Source organism: Phocoena phocoena, chromosome 18 (genome assembly GCF_963924675.1).
Source record: "Phocoena phocoena chromosome 18, mPhoPho1.1, whole genome shotgun sequence".
Taxonomy (NCBI): domain Eukaryota; kingdom Metazoa; phylum Chordata; class Mammalia; order Artiodactyla; family Phocoenidae; genus Phocoena; species Phocoena phocoena.
Genome location: NC_089236.1, coordinates 34888486 through 34900965, shown reverse-complemented (window position 1 = coordinate 34900965; position 12480 = coordinate 34888486). Strand labels below are relative to the sequence as shown.

Below are 12480 nucleotides of genomic sequence, written 5' to 3'. Positions count from 1 at the left end.
TATAATAGGGCATCATGGAATGAGAAGAAAACAGTTAAACTTTTTTTTTATTTAGCATGATTAAACAAAGTGGAAGTGTAACTGAAATATACAAACTCATTGAGCTATTTTAAGAGTAATTTTATTTCTTGGGCTTTTTTTTTTTGTATTTGCCTCAGTTATTTGGAGACATAGAGGTAAGCCAAATTAGTATCTGGCTATATACCTAGATCCAGGTGAGTATAGGGGTGAAATAATGGTGTGAATGGTGTCACATTTATATTGTAATTATGTATGCCTAAAAAAAAGATGGGAACTTTTATTAGAAACTTTTTTTATCTCCTAACAAGAAAAGTGTAATTAAAAAAATTTTAATACAAATGTATTTGCATTCGTTTCTGAAAGTAAAGGAAGGGTATACACATACAAACCACATGCATACAAACATTTTTTTTTGATGGTAATTAAGTTAAAAAACACAATAAAATAGCACAAAATGAACTGAGCTCCTATATATTTTTAAGAGGCATGTAAATCACACAGGATCGTGTGGTGATTGTCAATAAGCTACACTCTATGAAATATTTGTCCTATATTACCACATACACTCCATTTTACCCTGCATCCTAATGCTGCTAAAATATAGTAGAAAGCAACAGCATAGCACAGGGAGATCAGCTCGGTGCTTTGCGATGACCTAGAGGGGTGGGATAGGGAGGGTGGGAGGGAGGCTCAAGAGGGAGGGGATATGGGGACATGTGTATGCGTATGGCTGATTCGCTTTGTTGTGTAACAGAAACTAACACAGAATTGTGAAGCGATTATACTCCAGTAAAGATCTATTAACATAAATAAATAAAATAACACAAAATATAGTAACTTTGAAGGATAAATATAACCCTTTTAACCTATGATGTTTCTTTTCAGTAAATTCAAATTAAATATTTAAATGTGAATTTTAATATGTGGCTTGTTCTAAATAAAATATTAACACGTAGGTCTAGTTTTTGCAACCAAATATTTCATATAAAGATACTTGCCTCTTTACTACTGAAATATAGGATAAGTCTCCACATTTCACTCTTTTATCCCATGGGTTTCGTTTGGTTTTTTGTGTATTTTCTATATGAAATCAAAGGAGCAGTGAAGGTTGACAGGCTTATAGGAGAGTAACATTGACTCACCTACCACCCAGCAACTTGCAGCCTTATAACTTTTATTGTTTTTACATAGAAAAATTCATCTTAAATTGAAATTTTGGTCTAATTCTGAAGATTCTGTTTGGCAGAAGTCATGGGTGTATCTGTGTTTGTGTGTCCTTGAGATTCAGAAATGCCAAAGGTGTTCTAAGATTCAGTAAACTTGAGTGTTTCTGCATAATACATAAAATGTATCTTACTTTGGGATTATTTTAAAAATTTATTTTTGCATTTCTGCACATCTCAATACTTTTAGTTAAAATAACTTGTTACTGTAGAGAACTTATATTTTTTAAAAATGCTGGCTTATGTAAAACCTTTGTACAAAACGATCCTCTTTTTTTTTATGGCCTTGGCATCATTGTCAAGTGCCTGTTTGATTCCTTTCAAAGTGTACACATGTGACAGTTTCTCTGTAGGCCTTTGGTGCATCTTGATTCCTTCTTTTCATGCTTTGTCAAACATAGGCTTGGCCACAAAGCAACCTGTAAGTAATGGAATGAAACACTCTGCTGGTAAAGAATGTTATGGTCCTGAACCTCTACCACCTGGTGTATCTGGTTTCTGGCCATGGCGTACTGCAGAATGTGGAAAAAGTATAGACATTTTGAAGACTTTTCTTACAGAATCTTGGCTTAATCTGATAGGAGAATAACCACATTTTGTTTTATTTTGTATTCATTTGATTTACTGGTGAGGTTTACTGGCTGTTTGTATTCATTTGGCTAGTTGGTTCATTACACCGTGTGTCCATTCTTCTGTAGTGAGAGTTTGTAGGGGTTGTATCATATCCTGTCAGATCCATATGTCTGACTTGCTATTTCTGTATGTTATGGGGTGTTGAAAGACTCCAGTTATTTTAATGTGATGGTCCACTCAACATTTAAATAAATGACTCATGATAGTTTCCTTTCATGTAATAGTTTTTAATACCTGTGCTTTTGTTTAAATGCGTAGGTTGTTCAGCCCCAGAACTACTAGAAGTCATGATCATTTGTTTTGGTTTTTGTCTGACGTTTTACCATGAGAGTTCTTGACCATCATACTTTCATGATAGGTTTTTAGTATGTATTCTCTATTCACACGTTGTTTGAATTTGTTATTATTTGTATCCTAGAAAACGGTACTTTGGGGCTTCCCTGGTGGCACAGTGGTTGAGAGTCCGCCTGCCGATGGAGGGCACACGGGTTTGTGCCCCGGTCCGGGAAGATCCCACATGCCGCAGAGCGGCTGTGCCCGTGAGCCATGGCCGCTGAGCCTGCGCATCCGGAGCCTGTTGCTCCACAACGGGAGAGGCCACAACAGTGAGAGGCCCGCGTATCGGGAAAAAAAAAAATATTATTCTCATATTTCAGTTATTTTTGAGAGCATATGATCTAAATCTGTTTTATATAGACACAGAGATGCTTGATAAGAATCTATGGAAATGTGTACTAGAATCCAGAAATCCCTGAAGAATCTACTCAGCTAACATATAGCAATATTTTCTTATAGGAATATTTTGTTCAAGTTTATGCATTATAAGTACAGAAAAAAGGTAATAAACTGGACTTTTGAATGAAAAGATTAGCAGAAAAACAAATTTTATTTAAATCATATCATAAGGAAATGGACATATATGTATTGTATCCCTATTCTGATTTTTAAACTTTAAGTCCACAAATAACATAAGGTTTTGTTCTTTTAGGATATTAAAACACTGAGAAAAAATGAAATTATCCTTTTGCAACAAACAGAAAATATTATGCCAAATCTCATATCTAAAGTTTTTATCTTTATAAATGTGTTTTGTTGCAATATCATTTGTGGAATAAGTAACTTTATAAAGATTAGTTTACATGCCAAATCTGATAAGAAACCATAAGTAAGAATATAAAACATTTTGATAATATTCTGTGTAAGAACTGTAGATATGAAAATATTCTATGATATTAATAATCATATTCATTATTTGGCCTTATGCTATTTGGTTTATTATTTGGCATTATGCTATTTGGACAACTGGCTTGAAGACTGGGGGGAAAATGAAAACTTTTTGTTCTATTTCTAATTGTAATCTTTACATGATACTTGTTTTAAATAGACAATTTGTTATGTGTTTGCAATAATATTTATACCACTTGCAATCATTTAATTGAAGTACTATTATTTTATTACTTTTTAAAAGAATATATTTAGCAAATATTCCCAGAGCATCAATTTTAATATTCTTCTAGATGAACATAGAAAATGGAAAAGATTGTTTTCCATGACTATTTGGTGGCCCAAATATTTTTCTTTTGAGTACATTTTATATTTCTTCTTCTTAAGAAGAACATTTTATTAAATATTGACAATAAAAAATATTTTATTTTTAAATAAAATCTTTCTTTTTCAATCATATGCTTTCTTTCAAACAATTAGTTTGCACCACTGAAAGGACATCTTCACATGTGTTTCTGGGAAATGTTGCATTTATCTCTTGGGTTAGATTACTCTGTATGAAAAAGTTAAGGATTTAGAAATTTATTTTACTTCTCTATTATCCTTTACTAGAAAAGAACTTTTTGATTCAAAGATGAAAATTTTCTGGAAATCCCATGGGAGTATTAAGTTACCTTGGACTAAACTGAATCATCAGTGATCATCTTAGCTGTCAGTGACCTATAGATGACATATTTATCTAATTAAAAGATGTCTTAGTTTGAAAGAAATGGTGCATTATGCATAATTAGAAAATTGGAGTCATTGGCTTATTAATCTAATGAAGCTAGCCTATGTCATTTATATTACTATGTGGAGAAGTTGTTTCATTTGCAATTAACAATGCTGTATATGAAATGTTAATTCTTGATAAAGAACATAAAAATTAAGCACATCATACTTTTTCAGAAGAAACTTCAATTTCAGTTCTTTGCTATATATCTCTGTCACTTATTTCTGTTACTAGAGTATGAAACACTTGTATACTGTTTTTCACTAACCAGTCCCTTAGACTTGCACACCAGCCATCCATTCATCCTGTTCTATCCCTGTTACAGAGATAAACATGCATCCCCTCCTCAGCAATGATGTTGGTTCAAGCTGTAGGCATACGACATGATCCAAGTATGTCTGTGTCCTTTCCTAGGAATTTTCAAATTGTTTTGAGGATGAAGACGTTCCTTTTCCTCTTTGATCACAGAACTCTAAGAATATAAACCTAGGAAATAGCCAGCCATGAATCCAGCTGACTTGAGATCATAAAACCATCAGAGAAAAACAGAGATAAGAGAATAAAAAGTCACTGATTTCATTAAAAACTTTGGGCTAGCCACTTCTGAAATCATGTTTTGTTTTTTTTTGTTTAATTAAGAAATATAATTGCCTTCTGTTGTTTTGGCTTCTTAGAAGTGAATTTCCATTAGTTGCAATTGAAAGAGGCCTGACTATACAAGATATATTTGATTTTTATACAAATTCAAAAAAATGATGCAGAATAAAGTAAGTAAAGATAAAAACAAATAGAGAATAGTATTGTATTGTAAATTAATCTTAAATAACCTCATTGTATAGAAAGTTTATTATTATTTTTACTTCCATTAGGTGGAAGATTCTTTGGTATCTGTGAAAATCTGTGGCACATGAAACTATTAGAGAGGATTGAAACTCAATTTCATTTGCCTCAAACCTATATGTATTGTATATAATTAGGTTAGGGTTTATATATATATATATATATACATATATATATGTGTATATATAGATATATATATATAGATATATATATATATATATGCCAAAGAAAATACATAGATGGTTTTAAACCACAGGCATTCATAAAAGGTAATTAGGGTTACCTTTTGCACAAAATGGTTATTTAGCTTTTTCATCTTAACCTACTTATTGTGAATGGTAGACTCATAGCTGGAACATGTTTATTTGATAGTGCTTATAAAACCTGAAATGAAGAAAAATTGAATATGTTATCAATCTGGACAGCAAAACATCAACAGCAATTTGGACTCATTTAATGTAGGGACAAACCACTTTATATGAATCAAAGATCACACACCATTAAAAAATAATATCATTGAAATATGACTAGAATAAATGGATTTAAATCATTTTTAAAAGTATTTTTAAGATAATTTTAATTAGAAATAATTAAAACAAAATTGAGCCTTAAATGTGCAATTTCAGATATTTGCAGAATGAATATACGTGGAAAACATCATTCCTAGAATAAACAAATGTGTGTACAGTTAATGAGATGGCATTTCTGAGATGAATATGTTCCGATGTAATCATTATAGAAATAACCAAAAATGATTGTAAAATACCATAATTACCCCTACAAATAAACAAAATCATAGAAAACTTCAGGCTTCAAGTTTGTTCAGGCTCAAAATTCACAAAGTGTGTGACCTCTGTCAATTTTCTTAACTAGTCTAAACCTCAGTTTTCTGTTGGAATGATAATAGTATCTCCTTTACAGGGAGGTACAAGGATACCATTTGGCAATGTGTGAAAACAGGCAGAATTTATATTGCATGACAAATTATTAAATCTCAGCTCCTATTACCAGTTTTTATACAGATACTTGTATTCAATGAAATTGTTTAAAATTTGAAGATTCACTGAAGATTTATTTTTAAATATTTTATTAATACAAAATATATATAAATATATGAATAATCGTAGCATTGATGGGTTTCAGATAAATTATGTTCTTCATTAGAATTCAGGGGACAGCAAGACTTAATTTCTTTTGGGCTTTTAATATATCAAAGTATTCTATAAACCTTGATAATAACTATCAAAGAAAAGATTTCACTGGAAAAAGTAAACAGGTAAGGAAGAACTTATTCAAGGTTATTGCAGTTAGAGGGAGACCAGAGTGTGTTCTGAACTCAACTCCACAGAAAAAAAGGGCAGGAGTTTTTAAGAGCTGGGGTGGAGGGAATTGTAAGGCTATCTATGTTTGCTAATTGGCCTTATCCAGATATCTCATGACAGGAGGAAGTTTTACTAATTGAAGCAAGGCTGTCATAAGAGTTTGGCTCCTTACCCTCCCAGAGAAACTGGCACAGGGGAACACTATCTTGATCGATATTTACATTTCAAAATGATGGCTCATGGGTCCTTGAAAAAGACATCCCTGGACTGTAAAACCAGCAAGAAACTTTTTGAAAGAATTTACATACACTTCAAGGCACAAAGAAAGACAAGTTTTCTCAAGTAAATAGTTTAAGAAATGGAAGAGGAGGGACCTCTGTGGTTAGGCCATTTGGAATCTGTAAGAGCTGCTATGAGAAAAGGTCAGGAACCTAACAGCAGCAAGAAGCCTGCCTGAGGTTTAGTCAAGCTGACAGAAATGTTAAGGTCTTCTTGGACTTTATCTCTTGCAGTTAGTTTAAAATCCATGGCATTGTTGATTTTAATATTCTGGCAAATTCTTTTGTGGGTAAATAGAAAAGACAGCAATCTTAATAAATCCTAAGCCAAAGTGACATCAAATATTTGTAAGATTTTGAATGCTAAAGAGACAAGATGAAATGTCATGATCATATGCATGAAGTCTTCTATTTTATGCTTATTGTTTGGTGTCCATGGGTATATCATCGGCCTTGAAGCCTGGAGAGTTTTTAACTTGTTTTGCTGTTAATAACTTAACAGGAATAAATATTTCATGTATTTTATTGCAATTGTATGATAAGATATTTAAAATAGAATGTGAGTGGCTGGGTAGTTCAAATATTAGGGAAAAGTGCAAAGCAGCAAGGGCCACACAGCCACTGTTACTTCCTTGGGCCTCTGGCCTCCAATTAAGAATCTATCATAAATTCCTTCACTTTAGACATTTTCATAAAGTATCTGAGAGAGATGAGTCAGATGATACAAATAAGTTACCACTAGACAAAGCTATAAACTATTCAATATTTGATTTGTGTGTTTTTGCCTTTCATTGTATTTTGTCCCCTTTCCTCCTTACTGTCATTCTTCTTTCTTAAATGTGTGTGTGTGCATGTGAATCAATTATGCAGCACATATGCCAATCTTTTCATGTCAATGATTCTTAAGAGAACTCCCCAAAAATGTGTAAGAATCACTTGAGAAGTCTTTTCCCTAGTTATAGTTCTCTGTCCTTTCACTTTTCTAATATTCATTTCAGAGTGCTTAATTCCCATTTGAAAATTACTTGCATAATGGGAACGGTGAAATATTTCTCAAGTTTGTCAGAGTGGTGAAAAGAAATTTGGGGACCACTATGGTAATTTATTAATTAGTAATCAGAACACTACTTAAAATAGCTCTCTCTTTTTTTATTTCAGTATAACAATAGAATGTTTTCTTCAAGGATATATAGAATATAATACTATATTATTCTGGCTTTTTTAATAAATAAGAGATTTTTAAAATTTAGAAATATGCACTTGCCTTAGAAGGTAGCTTAGAGTTATAAATACAAGTGTAAAGGTGGAAAGTAAGCTTGAAATTAAGTATGGAAAGTGAATTAGTATAAGCAAAATCTTTCTACATAAGTCAACCATAATTAGGTTCTACAGTCAGTATATCTTCTGGCATTGAAGTTTCTTAAAATGGTTAGAGGTAAAATTAGTAAGCAAGTGATATGAAAAATCTGTATCATACATGTGAACACTCTACGTTATACACTGCATTGTGAGATGCTCAAACCGTTACAGGTCTTGCTGCAGTTGAATTTAACCAATAGAAATCAGTTTTCTGTCTTCCTTCTCATGCCTACTCACTAGCATAAGCTCACTGAGTAATTTACATGTCAACTTGTCCACCCTATTTAAATATCTCTCTCCTCTACACTCTGTTTAGATCTTCCTCTCTCTCTCTCTCTAATACATATAATCATAGTCACCTAAATTAAACACACCTATGATAAAGGTCACTGTTTTCTAAGTTTCTTTTGTGTCATCATACACATGAGAAATCTATGTACTAATTTACTGAAGTAAATTTGAAAATTTAATTGATATTTAGGTAAATTATGAATAATGAAAAGTTACTCTTATTTGCTATAAAATATGTAAAACTTACACGATTTTATCATGCTATTGATGCACTAGAGGCTTTACTAAATGTTAAATCGTTTATCATGTATAAAATAATTACCTTGATGAAAAACAAGCAGAAACAAAATATTTCCTGATAATTTGCTCAAGATTTATATTTAACAAGAAAAACTCTTAATATTAGTAATTTTCAGCCCAGTTTCCTCACAGTGAAAGAGGAATTGATACAAATAATAATGGTGACACACAGATGTGGTGATATATTCCTCTAGAAAATCTCACTGACTTTCAAATAATTAAAATACAAATTTTCCTTGTCACTCATTCTTTGTTCGGCCCATATAAGAATTATGAGATGATGATGAGTAAGTCTAAATTAATTTCTATGAATGTGACTATATACTTTATTAATTCACTTATTAGAGAAGCAGATATCTATTGAAGTCCTCACTATCTTAAGCAATATGACAGGTGCTAATGTAGAGTAATGGAAGATAAATAGTATGACATTAAATAATTTTTAAATTCATGATATTCAGTTGTCTCTAGGTATATCTAAAAAAGTCTCAATCAATTCACATTTTTTGAGAAATACAAAAAAAGAAAAGGCAATAGAACTACTTCTAAATTTTTAAGTTGATTAAGTACATCAGGTAAAATTAGTCCTGTGGTTTTTGAAAGCCTAAATATAGTCTTTGATTCTGACATTTATATTGCAATCAATACAATATATGCTCTCCTATGGCAATATCTACATTAAAATATTTGTAGAAGTATGAATAAAATCTCATAGATAAAATCTGTAATCTCTATTGTAAAGCTGAGTCACAAATGTGTTAAAGAGTTTGATAGAAACCTTCAAGATGGTGGAAGAGTAAGCCGTGGAGATCACCTTCCTCCCCACAAATACATCAGAAACACATCTACATGTGGAACAACTCCTACAGAACACTACTGAATGCAGGCAGAAGACCTCAGACTTCCCAAAAGGTAAGAAATTCCCCACGTACCTGGGTAGGGCCAAAGAAAACAGAAAAAGAATAGGGATGGGACCTGAGCGACTGGAAGGGAGCTGTGAAGGAGGAAACGTTTCCACACACTAGGAAGCCATTTCACTGGTGTAGATGGGGGTGGGAATGGGGGAGGGGGAAGCTTCAGAACCACGGAGGAGAGCTCAGCAACAGGGGTGCAGAGGGCAAAGTGGAGAGATTCCCGCACAGAGGATTGGTGCCAACAACCAGCACCCACCAGCCCAAGAAGCTTATCTGCTCATCTGCCAGCTGGGACGGGTGGGGGCTGGGAGCTGAGGCTCAGGCTTCGGAGGTCAGATCTCAGTGAGAGGACTGGGGTTGGCTGCATGAACACAGCCTGAAGGGGGCTGCTGCGCCACAGCTAGCCTGGAGAGAGTCTGGGAAAAAGTTTGGACCTAAGAGGCAAGAGACAATTGTTTTGGGGTGCAAGAGGAGAGGGGATTCAGAGCACTGCCTAAACAAGATCCAGAGGTGGGCGCCAACCACGGCTATCAGCACAGACACCAGAGATGGGCAGGAAATCCTGACTGCTGCTTCAGCCACCAAGAAGCCTGTGTGCAAGCACAAGTCACTATCCACACCTCCCGTCCTGGGAGCCTGTGCAGCCCGCCTCTGCCAGGGTCCGGTGATAAAGGAACAATTTCCCCTGCAGAACAAACGGCACACCTCAGCCAGTTGCAAGGTCACGCTGGCCTCTGCCACCAAAGGCTTGCCCTGCATTCCATCCCCTCCCTTCCTCCGGTCTGAGTGAGCCAGAGCCCCCTAATCAGCTGCTGCCAGCCCCGTCCTGGCTGAGTGAGGGACAGACACCCTCATGAGACCTACACACAGAGGTGGGGCCAAAACCAAAGCTGAACCCCAGGAGCTGTGTGAACAAAGAAGAGAAAGAGAAATCTCCCCCAGCAGCTTCAGGAGCAGCAGGTTAAATCTCCACAATCAAATTGATGTACCATGCATCTGTGGAATACCAGAACAGATTATGAATCAACCCAAAATTGAGCTAGTGGAATTTGGGAACAATGATATTATATTTTCTTCCTTCTTCTCTTTTTGTGTGTATGTGTATGCTCCTTTGTGTGTTTTTGTCTGTATAGCTTTGTGTTTACCATTTGTTCTGTGTCCTATCTCTCCATTTTTTGTCATTTTCTGTTTTGTTATTTTTTTTGTATAGTTTTTAGCACTGGTTATAATTGGTGGATTTGTTTTTTGGTTTTGTTTCTTCTTTCTTTTTTTATTTTTAATAGTTTTATTATTTATTTTAAAAATTATTTAATTTTATTCTTCCTTTCTTTCTTTTTTCTCCCTTTTCTTCTGAGCTGTGTGGCTGACAGGGTCTCGGTGCTCCAGTTGGGTGTCAGGCCTTGCCTCTGAGGTGGGAGAGCTGAGTTCAGGACACTTGTCCACAAGACACCTCCTGCTCCATGTAATATCAACCAGCAAAAAGCTCTTCCAGAAATCTCCATTTCAACGTTAAGACCCAACTCCAATCAACGATGAGCAAGCTACAGTGCTAGGCACCCTAAGCCAAAAAATTAGCAAGACAGAAACACAACCCCACCATTAGTAGAAAGGCTGCCTAAATTCATAATAAGGTCACAGACACCCCAAAACACACCAGTGGACGCAGTCCTGCCCACCAGAAAGACAAGATCCAACCTCATCCAACTGAACACCGGCACTAGTCTCCTCCACCATGAAGTCTACAGAATCCACTGAACTAACCTTAGCCACTGGGGGTAGACACCAAAAACAATGGGAACTATGGACCTGCCACCTGTGGAAAAGAGACCCCCAAACACAGTAAATTAAGCAAAATAGGAAGACAGAGAAACCCACAGCAGATGAAGGAGCAAGGAAAAAAACCACCAGACCAAACAAATGAAGAGGAAAGAAGCAGTCTACCTGAAAAAGAATTCAGAGTAATGATAGTAAAGATGATCTAAAATCTTGGAAATAGCAGAAAATACAAAAAATGTTTAAAAAACACCTAGACGAACTAAAGAACAAACAATGATGACCAACAAAATATATGAGATTAAAAATTCTCTAGGACGAATCAATAGCAGAATAACTGAGGTAGAAGAACAAGTGACCTGGAAGACAAAATAGTGGAAATAACTACTGCAGCTCAGAATAAAGAAAAATGAATGAAAAGAATTGAGGACAGTCTTAGAAACTTCTGGGCAACATTAAACACACCAACGTTTGAATTATAGGGGTCCCAGAAGAAGAAGAGAAAAAGAAAGGAATGGGGAAAATATTTGAAGAGATTATAGTTGAAAACTTCCCTAAAATGGGAAAGGAAATAGTTAATCAAGTCCAGGAAGCACAGAGAGTCCCACACAGGATAAATCCAAGGATAAACACAGCAAGAGACATATTAATCAAACAATCAAAAATTAAATACAAAGAACAAATATTAAAAGCAGCAAGGAGGGCTTCCCTGGTGGCGCAGTGGTTGGGGGTCCGCCTGCCGATGCAGGGGATACCGGTTCATGCCCCGGTCCGGGAGGATCCTGCATACCGCGGAGCGGCTGAGCCCGTGGGCCATGGCCGCTGGGCCTGCGCGTCCGGAGCCTGTGCTCCGCAATGGGAGAGGCCACAACAGTGAGAGGCCCGCATACCGGAAAAAAAAAAAAAAATTGTATAAAAAAAAGCAGCAAGGGAAAAACAACAACACATAAGGGAATCCCCATAAGGTTAACAGCTGATCTTTCAACAGAAACTCTGCAAGCGAGAGGGACTGGCAGGACAAATTTAAAGTGATGAAAGGGAAAAATCTGCAACCAAGTTTACTCTACCCAGCAAGGATCTCATTCAGATTTGACAGAGAAATTAAAACTTTCACAGACAAGCAAAAGCTAAGAAAATTAATCACCATCGAACCAGCATTACAACAAAGCCTAAAGCAACTTCTCTAGGCAGGAAACACAAGAGAAGGTAAAGACCTCCAATAACAAACCCCAAACAATTAAGAAAATGGGAATAGGAACATACATATCAATAAGTACCTTAAAAGTAAATGGATTAAATGATCCAACCAAAAGACCGGCTGAATGGATGCACAAAGAAGACCCATGTATGTGCTGTCTAGAAGAGACCCACTTCAGACCTAGGGACACATACAGACTGAAAGTGAAGGGATGGAAAAGGATATTCCATGCAAATGGAAATCAAAAGAAAGCTGGAGTAGCAATTCTCATATCAGACAAAATAGATTTTAAAATAAAGACACTACATAATGATCAAAGGATCAATCCAAGA

The 12480-nt window shown here is 35.2% G+C and overlaps 1 pseudogene; it reads left to right on the top strand.

Moving 5' to 3' along the window:
• The window catches only part of LOC136137536 (centrosomal protein of 78 kDa-like), a 157851-nt pseudogene extending 156018 nt beyond the window's left edge, over nucleotides 1-1833 (top strand).
• The last annotated feature ends 10647 nt before the right edge of the window (nucleotides 1834-12480 follow it).